Source organism: Malaya genurostris, chromosome 3, assembly GCF_030247185.1.
Source record: "Malaya genurostris strain Urasoe2022 chromosome 3, Malgen_1.1, whole genome shotgun sequence".
NCBI lineage: Eukaryota > Metazoa > Arthropoda > Insecta > Diptera > Culicidae > Malaya > Malaya genurostris.
In genome coordinates, this window is record NC_080572.1 from 28,016,393 (window position 1) to 28,027,993 (window position 11,601).

Below are 11,601 nucleotides of genomic sequence, written 5' to 3' on the forward strand. Positions count from 1 at the left end.
ACTCAATATGTCTGAACCCCTAATGACCCTCATAACGGCATTCCTCCCAGTCCAAACCAAACGATTTCCTGGTCCAACGAGAAGGCATCCATGGTGGGACAAAGAGTGCTCCGATGCTAAACATGCAAAACAAAATGCTTTCAAGACGTTTCTCAAACGGGAAGGAACTCCTCAGAATTTTGAAAAATTCTTGGTTTTTGAAACCAAGTACAAGAGCATACTTCGGGCCAAGAAATGTAGCTATTGGAGACATTTCGTCAAAGGTTTCAAGAGAAGCCGCAATGGGCAATCGAGCTCCGTCCTGGAAGGATTCGTAGTGTCAGTAGAATTGTAGCACCAGTCATGCAATGGTTCTGTACATTCTGTATCGGCTGCGGAGTCTGTTGAAACAGAAGTTTAAATTCCACTACAGGAATGTAATACCAAGGCTTTACTTTGCTCAATGAGCACTCTTTGGAACACGGACCGACGAATGAGGGATCGTAACGTAGGTAACGAGAGTGAGGAATACTCGAACCGATGGATATTTGACTTTGCTAGGAAAGTTTGTCCAGATTCTGTTCCTACACAGTTCATTATTCGGAAGTCTACTCCAAGTAATGTTTCCATGGATAGCCCCTTTTCAATGATGCAATTTTCTATAGCACTCTTGTCTTGTAATAATAACGCTCCTGGGTTGGACAGAATTAAATTCAACTTGGTGAAGAATCTGCATGACCTCGCAAAAAGACGTTTGTTGGAATTGTTCGACAAGTTTCTTGAGCAAAACATTGTTCCACCTAACTGTAAGAGAAATAAGGTTATCGCCATTTAAAAGCCAGGGAAACCAGCTTTCACTCACAACTCATATAGACCCTGTTGAGACACCGCTGAGCATGTCCTAAAATAGCATAAAATGTATCGATGTTTGACAGCTGGTGAACAAGTACAGAATAAGAATGTATGGAGAGAAAAAGGTAAAGCAAGACGTGATTAGCTATAGAACAGGAAAGATTAGTTTATTTATCGGTTATAGCGAGAATCTTTGAGTTGCGCTGTGTGATATTGTGCTAGGAACGAAATATTATAATAAGAGCATCGGAAATTGTAAGTAGAGCAAGCAAGCGAGAACAATGTACGTTTAAATAACAACGAATGTTTACACTTACTTACTTTCAGCACAGCGGTTATTGGGGTTCCACCTGGATTAGAAAACTAACCTGATACACTTACCTGTCTGTGATTCTGTCCACCATGATTAGTTTTAGCGACAAATACTGAAAATCGGAAGTGCAGGAAAGATAGAGGGAGAAACCACTTCTTGTAAGTTTAATTAGTTCGTAAGATGAAATGTTTACTGGGGAAGCGACAGAGGGCGATACCACAGAAGCCGAGACGCCTCACCTTTCCGTGGGCCACCCGGGATGTTGACCATGGCCCATCAACCACAACCACCAAACAGGAACACCGGAAAGGACAGTAGACAACAGCCAATACGCCTCACCGCGCCGTGGGCCATCCGCGGGGGGGAAGCCCCCCGGGATGTTGACCGCGGCCCCGGAAGGACTTCATCCACGACACACCCAGCAAGTGGCCATAAAATCCCCTGACAATGAAATTAAGCAATCAAATCTAATGTAATTTCACTCGATGTTAAAATATTCCCCTCCCAATTCCCCCCCACCCAAATCACCACCAATTGTTACAAACCCGGCGATAAGACCACGATAAGGTCAAAACCGGGTCTAAATAAATCTTTAATAAAAAAAAATGTTTACTGAATTCAAAATATATTTCACAGTTTGAGCGTTACCGTAAAACTAATCGGTTGCTACAAAAAGTTGGTTCATTTCCGAACAGATCCATTGCAATGTCAGGAAATTATTCGAAAAAATTATTCTTCGACGTCCCCACACTTGGATCGAGACGAATGGTTCATTATCAGATATTCGTTTTGGCTTCCATAGAAATAAAGGAACGAATGATCGCCTTGCATTACTTTCATCTGACATCCAAATTGCCTTCGCTCAAAAACAGAAAATGGTATCTGTAACAGTTCGGCTGAAAAGTTCGTATCGTTTAATAGAAACACACATTTTTTGCCAAAATTCGTTTTTATTATTCAACATAATTGCCATCAGAGGCGGTGCAGCGATTATAGCGATCTTCCAACTTTTCGATACCATTTTTGTAGTACGATTTGTCCTTTGCCTCAAAATAGGCCTCAGTTTCAGCGATTACCTCTTCATTGCTTCTGAATTTTTTACCAGCGAGCATTCTCTTGAGGTCTGAGAACAGGAAAAAGTCACTGGGGGCCAAATCTGGAGAATACGGTGGATGAGGGAGCAATTCGAAGCCCAATTCGTTCAATTTCAGCATGGTTTTCATCGACTTGTGACACGGTGCATTGTCTTGATGAAACAAAACTTTTTTCTTCTTCAAATGAGGCCGTTTTTTTAAATTTCGTCCTTCAAACGCTCTAATAACGCTATATAATAGTCACTGTTGATGGTTTTTCCCTTTTCAAGGTAGTCGATGAAAATTATACCATGCGAATCCCAAAATACAGACGCCATAACCTTACCGGCCGATTGTTGAGTCTTTCCACGCTTTGGGTTCGGTTCATCGCGTGCAGTCCACTCAGCTGACTGTCGATTGGACTCCGGAGTGAAGTGATGGAGCCATGTTTCGTCCATTGTTATATATCGACGAAAAAAATCGGTTTTATTTCGATATAACAGCTCCAAACACTGCTCAGAATCATCAATTCGTTGTTGTTTTTGATCGATTGTGATCTCACGCGGCACCCATTTTGCACAAAGCTTTCTCATATCCAAATATTAATATTCGTGAATAATTTGTCCAACACGTTCCTTTGATATCTTTAGGGTGTCAGCTATCTCGATCAACCTCACTTTACGGTCATTGAAAATCATTTTGTGGATTTTTTTCACGTTTTCATCGGTAACAGCCTCTTTTGGGCGTAAAAAGCAAAGTCTTGGCATTACATTCCTTTTGTGGAATTTGGCCTTTCTGTTTCAACAGACTTCGCAGCCGATTCTTAGTGTACAGAATCATTGCATGGCTAGTACTATGTATCCTACTGACACTAAGAATCCTTCCAGGTCGGGGCTCGAACATACGACAACTGGCTTGTAAGACCAGCATCCTATGCATTGAACCGCCAACCCGGGACTTTTGGACGTAGCTTCACTCAAAATGCAATATCTCACAAACTAATAATCAGACAGCTGTCAAATTTATACACGTATCTTTTGAAGGTTGGTACTAACTGAAAATGGTATGGATTTAATTCTAGTGGCGCCCTCTCATAGAAACGATACGAACTTTTCAGCCGATCTGTTATTTTTAGACATTAAAGGAGCATTTGATTTAGTTTCCATTGACGTTCTCTCAGACAATCTTTACCAACATGTACTTCCAGAGGTTATAAAAAATTATTTGCACACAAAATGTAGTGAAAGCGCATGCATTTTTAACATGGCGATTTGGCAACATTCAAAATTAACTACATGGGTCTCCCGCAATGCTCATGCCTAAGTCCGCTCCTCTATAATTTTGTACGTGAACGACATTGACAGCTGTCTAGTAACCCCATGCACACTAAGACAATTGGCAGATAATGGCGTTGTTTCAGTTACTGGACCCAAAGCGGTTAACCTGCAAAACCCATTGCAAGATACTTAGATAACTTGTCTGTTTGGGCTGTTCATCTGAGTATCGAATTCTCTGCGGAGAAAACAGAGCTGGTGTTCTTTTCAAGAAAGCATGATCCCACGCAGCTTCAGCTTCATATGATGGGAAGAATGATCCAACATGGTTTGACTTCACCTCGGGATGTGGTTTGATTCCAGATGCACATGGGGAGGACACATTAGGTATCTGATAACGAAATGCCAACAAAGAGTAAATTTTCTTCGAACAATAACAGGATCTTGGAGGGGTGCTCATTCGGAAAATCTAATAATTCAGACAACGATACCTTCAGTGTTGGAATATGGATGAGTTTGCTTTCGTTCCGCTGCAAACTCTCATATGATTAAATTAGAACGAATTCAGTACCGTTGATTGCGTATTGCCTTAGGATGCATGCATTCGACTCATACAATGATCCTTGAAGTTCTGGCGGAAGTTCTTCCATTGAAAGATCGCAATATTGAGCTGTCATCACGACTGCTAATAAGATGGGAGGTACTGAATCCCCTGGTTATAACTTCGAAAGGCTAGTCGAGCTTCAATCTCAAACAAGATTCATGACAGTATATTTTAACCATATGTCACAGGAAATCAACCCTTCAAGATATATTCCTATCCGTGTCAGCTTCCTAAAAGCCCCTGGTTCAACTTTATTTTTCGACACATCCATGCAGCTTGATATGCCAGATCACCTTCGCTCGATGGAAGTCCCAAAAATATTTTCAAATAAGTTCAGGCATATTGACTCTGAAAAAATGTTTTACACGGAAGGATCACGAATTGAAGAGACTACTGGGGTTGGTATTCTCAACAATAATGTTTCGGTCTCATTTAGACTTGCCTCAGTTTATATAGCAGAGATAGAAGCAGTTCATTATAGCTTGAGTGTAATCGTCACACTATCTCCAAACCAATATTTCCTTTTCACAGATAGTTTGAGTGCAATTGAAGCCATTCGCTCAAGCATGACTGGCAAGAATTAATCGTTTTTCCAGACAAAATTAAACAGTACCTGAACGACGTATGGAATAATAATTATCAAATCACTATAGTCTGGGCTCCAGCTCATTGCTCCATTCCAGGCTATGAAAGATCCGATATTTTAGACAAATGTGGTACTACTGAGGGGGAAATTTATGATAGACCGATTGTGTTTAATGAATACTATAGCGCGTCTCACCAAAGAACACCTTGGCAAGCTTCTTGGGATAAAGATGATCTGGGTCGGTGGATGCACTCAATTATTTCCAAAATATCGACAAAGGCATGGTTCAGAGGACTGGATGTGAGTAGGAATTTCATTCATGTGATGTCCAGACTCATATCCAATCACTACACGTTAGACGCACATCTCCTTCGAATTGGACTTTCCGAGACTAATCATTGTGCTTGTGGCGAAAGTTATCGCGATATTGATCATGTCGTTTGGACATTCGTGAAGTGATGTCAGATCTCAACTAATAAATAACCCAAGGAAGACTATCCAATGTCTCAGTTCGCGAAATTCTTGCTTGTCGTGACCTTCCATGTCTAAAACTTATTTATTATTTCACTAAGATCATTTTAGTTTCAATTTAATAATTGTCCCTTTTAAGATTTACTTCCTATTCCAACTGCGTCCATTAGTTCAACTAATAGCTAAATTTGAAAAGAAATGATGTACTGATACAAACAAACTCGAAATAGTTTATGAAATTATCAACAAAATGTATAATAATAACAGCTTATTTTATAATTTATAGCTGTTAATTGTTTGGTTCAAATAATATTATTGAGTAGATTTAATAACAAATTACGAAATACCCAATTCTTTCACGCAGCCCACCTGGGTTCGATTCCCAACCCCGCACATAGGGTCAGAAAATTTTTCTGGCCCGAAGAGGCGAATGACCTTAAGGTTAAAACCTCTATAATCGAAACAAAAAAAAATACCCAATATGATGTTTAACATATAAGTGGCATATGTTTCATTAAATTCAAATCGTTGTGACAATATTACAATTATATTGGGATAAGAATTCTTTTTTAAAGTGATGCTACTATGAAGAAAAAATTATGTAAACTACCTTAAGAAATTAACGTATACCTGGAAAAAAATTATGACCATTTTCATAACTTACATTGTCTTTTTAGTACTTCCGGGTATCAACCTATTTCTTAACTTCTCACGAAAAGCTGTTATCCACTACAAGTAACGAAATGTTGACAACTGGTGAAACAATTCCGCAGATTTTTCTCTATTGGGCTCTCACCTAACAAACATGAGATAACTACTTTGCGCAACTTAGGAAACAACTGTATTTACACCGAACTCTTGTTAAACAAATGCATTGATTAGTGTACTGCTAATACTACTTGTATTACTGCCTTGGTAAAACACTTTATGGATTATTCACCGCCACTTAATTATTAGCCTAATACACCACTGATCACTGATCGATGCTCTGTCGTCAATAAGGTGAAAAAAAAGCATTGAAATAAAACTCACATTGCTCACTCGCGAATCTTAAGTCAGCACTAGCAACACCATCAGCTTAAACCATCGGCGATTGGTTTGCATGAAAGAAAAAGGTCGATGATTTTCAGCGCAACGTTCATTGCTGCGCTGGCGAGATCATTCATCTCTTCCCGTTTGACATCTTGCTGTTTCATTGGTTTTCTCTTTTGTCAACACCAATCACTTTTCTTTAAGGCTCGTCGAGTTAATTCTAAAATGGGAAATCACTATTCCAGTAGGTACACTTCTTACACGTTACTCTAAATAGGCCGATCACAAACCTTAAGTTTGTTACTTTGTTATCCTATTTATAAGCCTCTTTCGACACGGTTCCATTTGTTTTGGAAAAGGTTATTCGTTCTGTCACCACACCGATGTTCCGTCAATCTATTATTTGTTTCGTCGAGTGAGGTAAGCAAAACGGCCAGAGCACTTGTAATAATTCGCGAAGATTATAACCGTTTCACCGCCCTCAAAAACCGTTCAAACTGACCTGAATGATTTCTTGACATAAAACCATAGAACTACCTGGCTGGAAGTAGAGAGACCGACTGGACTGGTTTTTTCGGCTTCCTCTTCGATCACTTCCAGCAGCCCACACCAACCAACACGAACGCACTGAGGGTTGCTTACTTGGATCAACATTCACTGTTACCTTTTTTTACAATGCTCGATGCCTCCAACAGCCAGCGAAACGGTGTGTACGAAGAAGAGACGCGATACACCACTACAAAGTAATGCACTACTGGAACATGATCTTATGCGGCGCTACTACGAATGCATCACAAAGACTGCCGTGCAATGTTGGTGTAGCTGGTACACTTATGCTTCGTTTCGGAACACTGATAGCACCACACATAATAGTACTAAGCATGAGACGATCTTTTCAATATTGCTTTCCGGTAGGGATTGTTGATTTATGCTGCTCCACTGCAAATCGTCGTCGGTGGTGACTGATCCGTTGGTCGTTGATCCGTGAGCGCGTATATGTGAGTAAGAAAGAGGAATAGAAAGGAAAGCAAGGAAGCGGATCAATCGAACAGATTATGAGTTTGTGGTACTATTAGGTGTTGATAAGAGACATGCTGTCACTAGTAGTCATTACTAATGTCATAGTACCCTAATTTGATCAATGAAACCGGTTCTCGGAGCTAACAGCAAAATTCTTGTTGACAAGCTCGCCAATAATTGACAGTTACCAAATTCAGGATTGCCGAGATTCTCAGTAACTATACATTTTAGTGAGACGGTTACCGAACACTCGATTATGCAAATCTCGGTAATTATTTCGCCGAGATTCAGCAATGAAATTGAAGTGTGTAGGTATCGAAATCTTACTCTAGATCAGAGGTACAGGTTATAAGGCGCTGGACTCGAAGTCAGTTGTTGCATGTACGATCCTTGATCGGGAATCTTTTTTTTGTGTTAGTAGCACTCTAGCCATTGCAATGTTAGGGGAATTATTACTTTCTTTTCCGATTATTTTATTGCGACTATTGAAAATTTTCATTAAATTTCCAGTACTGACTGAATGTCGCAGATTTGAGGGATCGTTTTATACAAAGAGCTCAGAGGTAAACGTAGGAACGATTTAGACTGTGAACTTAGAGATGGTCGGGTATAGAGATTCTTATACCCGAACCCGACACGTACCCGAGCGAGCAGTAAAAATTTTTACGCGTACCCGACCCGTACCCGATTATAAATTGAAAAAAAAATTACCCGAACCCGAATGAGCATTAAAATTTTTACTCGAACCCGACCAAAACCCGTTGGGTAAAAACCTCCTTTAATCCACCTTGTGGTGGAAAGATGCCTTTCTCATATTACTTATATTTTCAAAAATATCACAAGAAGATTCTATAAAGATTTATATTTTTCAATCTGGAATAAATAAGACACTTTTTTGGGTATGAACTAAAATAACCTTCTCAATTTGTAAACAGTTGTGTCAAGTTAATAAGAAAATTTCTTCATTTTGCATTGTCGCACTAAATTATTAAACACGTTTTACTTTATAAATCTGGAACCGAAAGTCGGACTCGGATGAAAATGAACAGCAACCTATGAGACTATAGGAACTTTTTATTGAGCCTACGTTTGTGGAAACCGACCAAATAATCTCTGAGAAAATTGAGTGAGTCTTGTTTTAGAGTTTCGACTACTATTTCCGGTACTTCTGGAACCGGGAACTTGAAACAAGTATAGCCGAAATCGGTTGATTTATTAAGTAACTAATATAGCCTACAAATTGAATCAGTTTTGAACCAAATCTATAAGAATTTTATCATTTTTTGAGTCGTATGAAAGCATGATGAAATTCAATAGCAACCTGTGGGAATATAAGAAATTTTATTTAATGAGCAACATTATTTGACACATACTCACACACAGACATTGCTCAGCTCGATGAACTATGTCGAATGATGTAGAACACTTAGAACTTTTCCAAGTGATTGTACGAGGTCTGTTCAAAAAGTTCCCGGAATTTTTTAATTGCGCGCGTCTGGAGAGTCCGGTGGTCAAAATTTTTTTTTATTGTGTTGGTACATATGTCCCTAATGTATGGTGAAATTCTCAGCTGTATTCATTGTTTACATTCTGTCTTGTAGCGGCTGGTGTAGACGTGTTTTTTTTTAGTTCGGCGATTTTTGTTAGTTTAAACAATGGAAGAATTGAAGAGTCAAAGAATTTGTATTAAATTTTGCGTGAAAAATGAAATAAAGTGTAACCAAGTGTGCGGAATGTTACAGAGAGCCTACGGTGAGTCTGCTATGAAAAAAAAACAAGAGTTTACGAGTGGTATAAGCGTTTCCAAGATGGCCGCGAAGACGTTGAAGACGACGAACGCTCCGGTCGACCCAGCACGTCAATAATCGATGAAAATGTGGGAAAAGTTGGAAAAATGATTATGGATGATTGCCGAATCACTATTAGAGAAGTTGCTGAAGAAGTTGGCATATCAGTTGGCTCATGCCATCATATTTTTTCAAATGTTTTGGGCATTAAACGAGTGGCAGCAAAATTCGTTCCAAAACTGCTGTATTTTGATAAAAAAACAAACGCATTACCATCGCTCAGGAGCTGTTAAACGACGTCAACGACGACCCAAATTTACTTGAAAGGGTCATAGCTGGTGATGAAACATGGGTGTACGGTTATGATGTCGAAACAAAAGCACAATCGTCCACGTGGAAGCACCCAACGTCACCAAGATAAAAATCGCCGAGCTCAAAAAAACACGTCTACACCAGCCGCTACAAGACAGAATGTAAGCAATGAATACAGCTGAAAATTTCACCATACATTAGGGACATATGTACCAACACAATAAAAAAAAAATTTGACCACCGGACTCTCCAGACGCGCGCAATTAAAAAATTCCGGTAACTTTTTGAACAGACCTCGTATAAACTTTCTATATGAGAATTACCTCTCTCAGTGTAGTGTACTTTAATAGAAGAGCATCGTAATCATGATTTTATAAAAATGTGCACCTCATTTCGCCATAGCTTGTGAAAAAATACTCATGAAATTGAAAATTTTCAACAATTGCACTGTAATATCGGAAACCGGATGTCGGATGTGAATCAACTTTTCGGGGACTTTTAGAAGAATTTCAAGACCTTTTATTTGCTTCTTAGTTTGTGAAAATCGGTTAAGAAATTTTCGAGAAAATTGAGTGCGCATTTTTTCATAAAGTTGCAAATATTTATTTGTGATTCCGGAACCGGAAGTCGGATCCAAATGAAAATCAGGAAAATTGTATGAGTACAAGAATCAATCTTTATTCAAGAAGTCCAATTGTAGGTCAACAAAACGGTCGTTAGCGCTATCACCTTTCATTTGTCTTCATTTAAAATCAATTTCAATTACGATTAAAATGATCCTTTCGACGAAATTCGAGAAATTTTCGAGAAAATTGAGTGCGCATCTTTTCATAAAGTTGCAAATATTTATTTGTGATTCCGGAACCAGAAGTCGGATCCAAATGAAAATCAGGAAAATTGTATGAGGGAATTTAAGCATTTACTGCATACCGTATCGACACAGAGCCGGAAAAGCTGGCATAAGTAACACATGGATCAATAAGTCCCGAGACTAAAGCAGAGATGGCGCTCGTAGTAAACCAGTAACCACGTCTTTCTAGAGTACTAACCTTTGCTTGAAACGGGTCAAAAATTTAAGTCGATCCGACCAGAAACAGCTGAGTTATCGAGGTTGGAGTAAAGTTGTTTTGTAGTTTGTTTAAAAAAATGGAAAAAAACGAGCTTCGTGTCTTGATAAAACATTGTTTTTTAATGGGTAAAAACACCGTGCAAGCGAAACAATGGATTGAAAAATGTTATCCGGACTCTTGTCCATCAAAAGCAACGATTTGTCGGTGGTTCGCCGAGTTTAAACGTGGTCGTACCGACACAAATGACGCGGAACGCTCGGGTAGACCTGTGGAAGCCGTTACATCGGAAAATGTGAGTGAAGTGACAAAAATTATAATGAAAGATCGTAAAGTGAAGCTCCGTGAGATTTTTTAGATGACACAGATATCATATGGAAGTGTATTTACTATCCTTCATGAAAAATTGAGCATGAAAAAGGTTTTTTCCAAGTGGGTGCCGCGATTGCTTTCGATGGAACAAAAACAGCAACGAGTCGATGATTCAGAAAGCGGTTTATCGAAAAAAAAACGTTGGAACCATTATATCACCCTAAAAGGTGATGAATAAAAAAAAATTTGCAAAAAAAATGTTGTTTCCATTGTTAGTCTCGGGACTTATTGATCCATGTGTTATGCACAAAGCAAGAAACGTACTTACATCTGTAAAAATGCCATTTTTTTAATTTCTGTACTTCACTTTATCAGCAAACACACGAGTAGCAACCTCTAGAGCTACCTACCGAAAACTTGTAGTAAATACTACAGTTTGTAGCATGTTTTAACAGGAACGTGATCCACACGTAGCATTTACTACCGAAATTCAAGCATGCTACGTTTTATTCATACGGCCCAATGTACGTGTATTCACGGTGTGAAAAATTCGATTTTAAAAATGGTGAACAGTGAGTCCTTCGAGTGTACCTAAGTAGTATGAAAATTCGCGAGATTTTTTTTTAGTTACAATGTTTTACTACGAAGCAAAATGATGATTTTGATTTAAATTAATCTGTCAAATATACCCGAGGCTAATATCGCAAACCCACACCCACGATGTTATCGGTAACTGGTAACTTCTATGCAATTTTTTGAAATAAATGTTTATTTTTTCATGGTAAGAATCCTAACGATGTAATTGAAAATTTGAGAAAATCTCCAACCAATATTTAAAATAACAATTCTCTTGTATCTAAATGTGATATGAGTACTACACTACATTTTATCTATGAATCACGTATCACGGTTTTCTTGG

At 38.7% G+C, this 11,601-nt stretch overlaps 1 protein-coding gene across 2 annotated transcripts in view; it reads right to left on the minus strand.

Moving 5' to 3' along the window:
- Nucleotides 1-7,024, minus strand: part of LOC131437314 (sodium-dependent transporter bedraggled) — a 279,011-nt gene extending 271,987 nt beyond the window's left edge. For both annotated transcript variants that reach the window (XM_058606583.1, XM_058606582.1), the window contains exon 1: nt 5,817-7,024. The gene's annotated coding sequence lies outside the window, so the exon portion shown is untranslated. The remainder of the gene's footprint in view (nt 1-5,816) is intronic.
- Nucleotides 7,025-11,601: the final 4,577 nt, after the last annotated feature.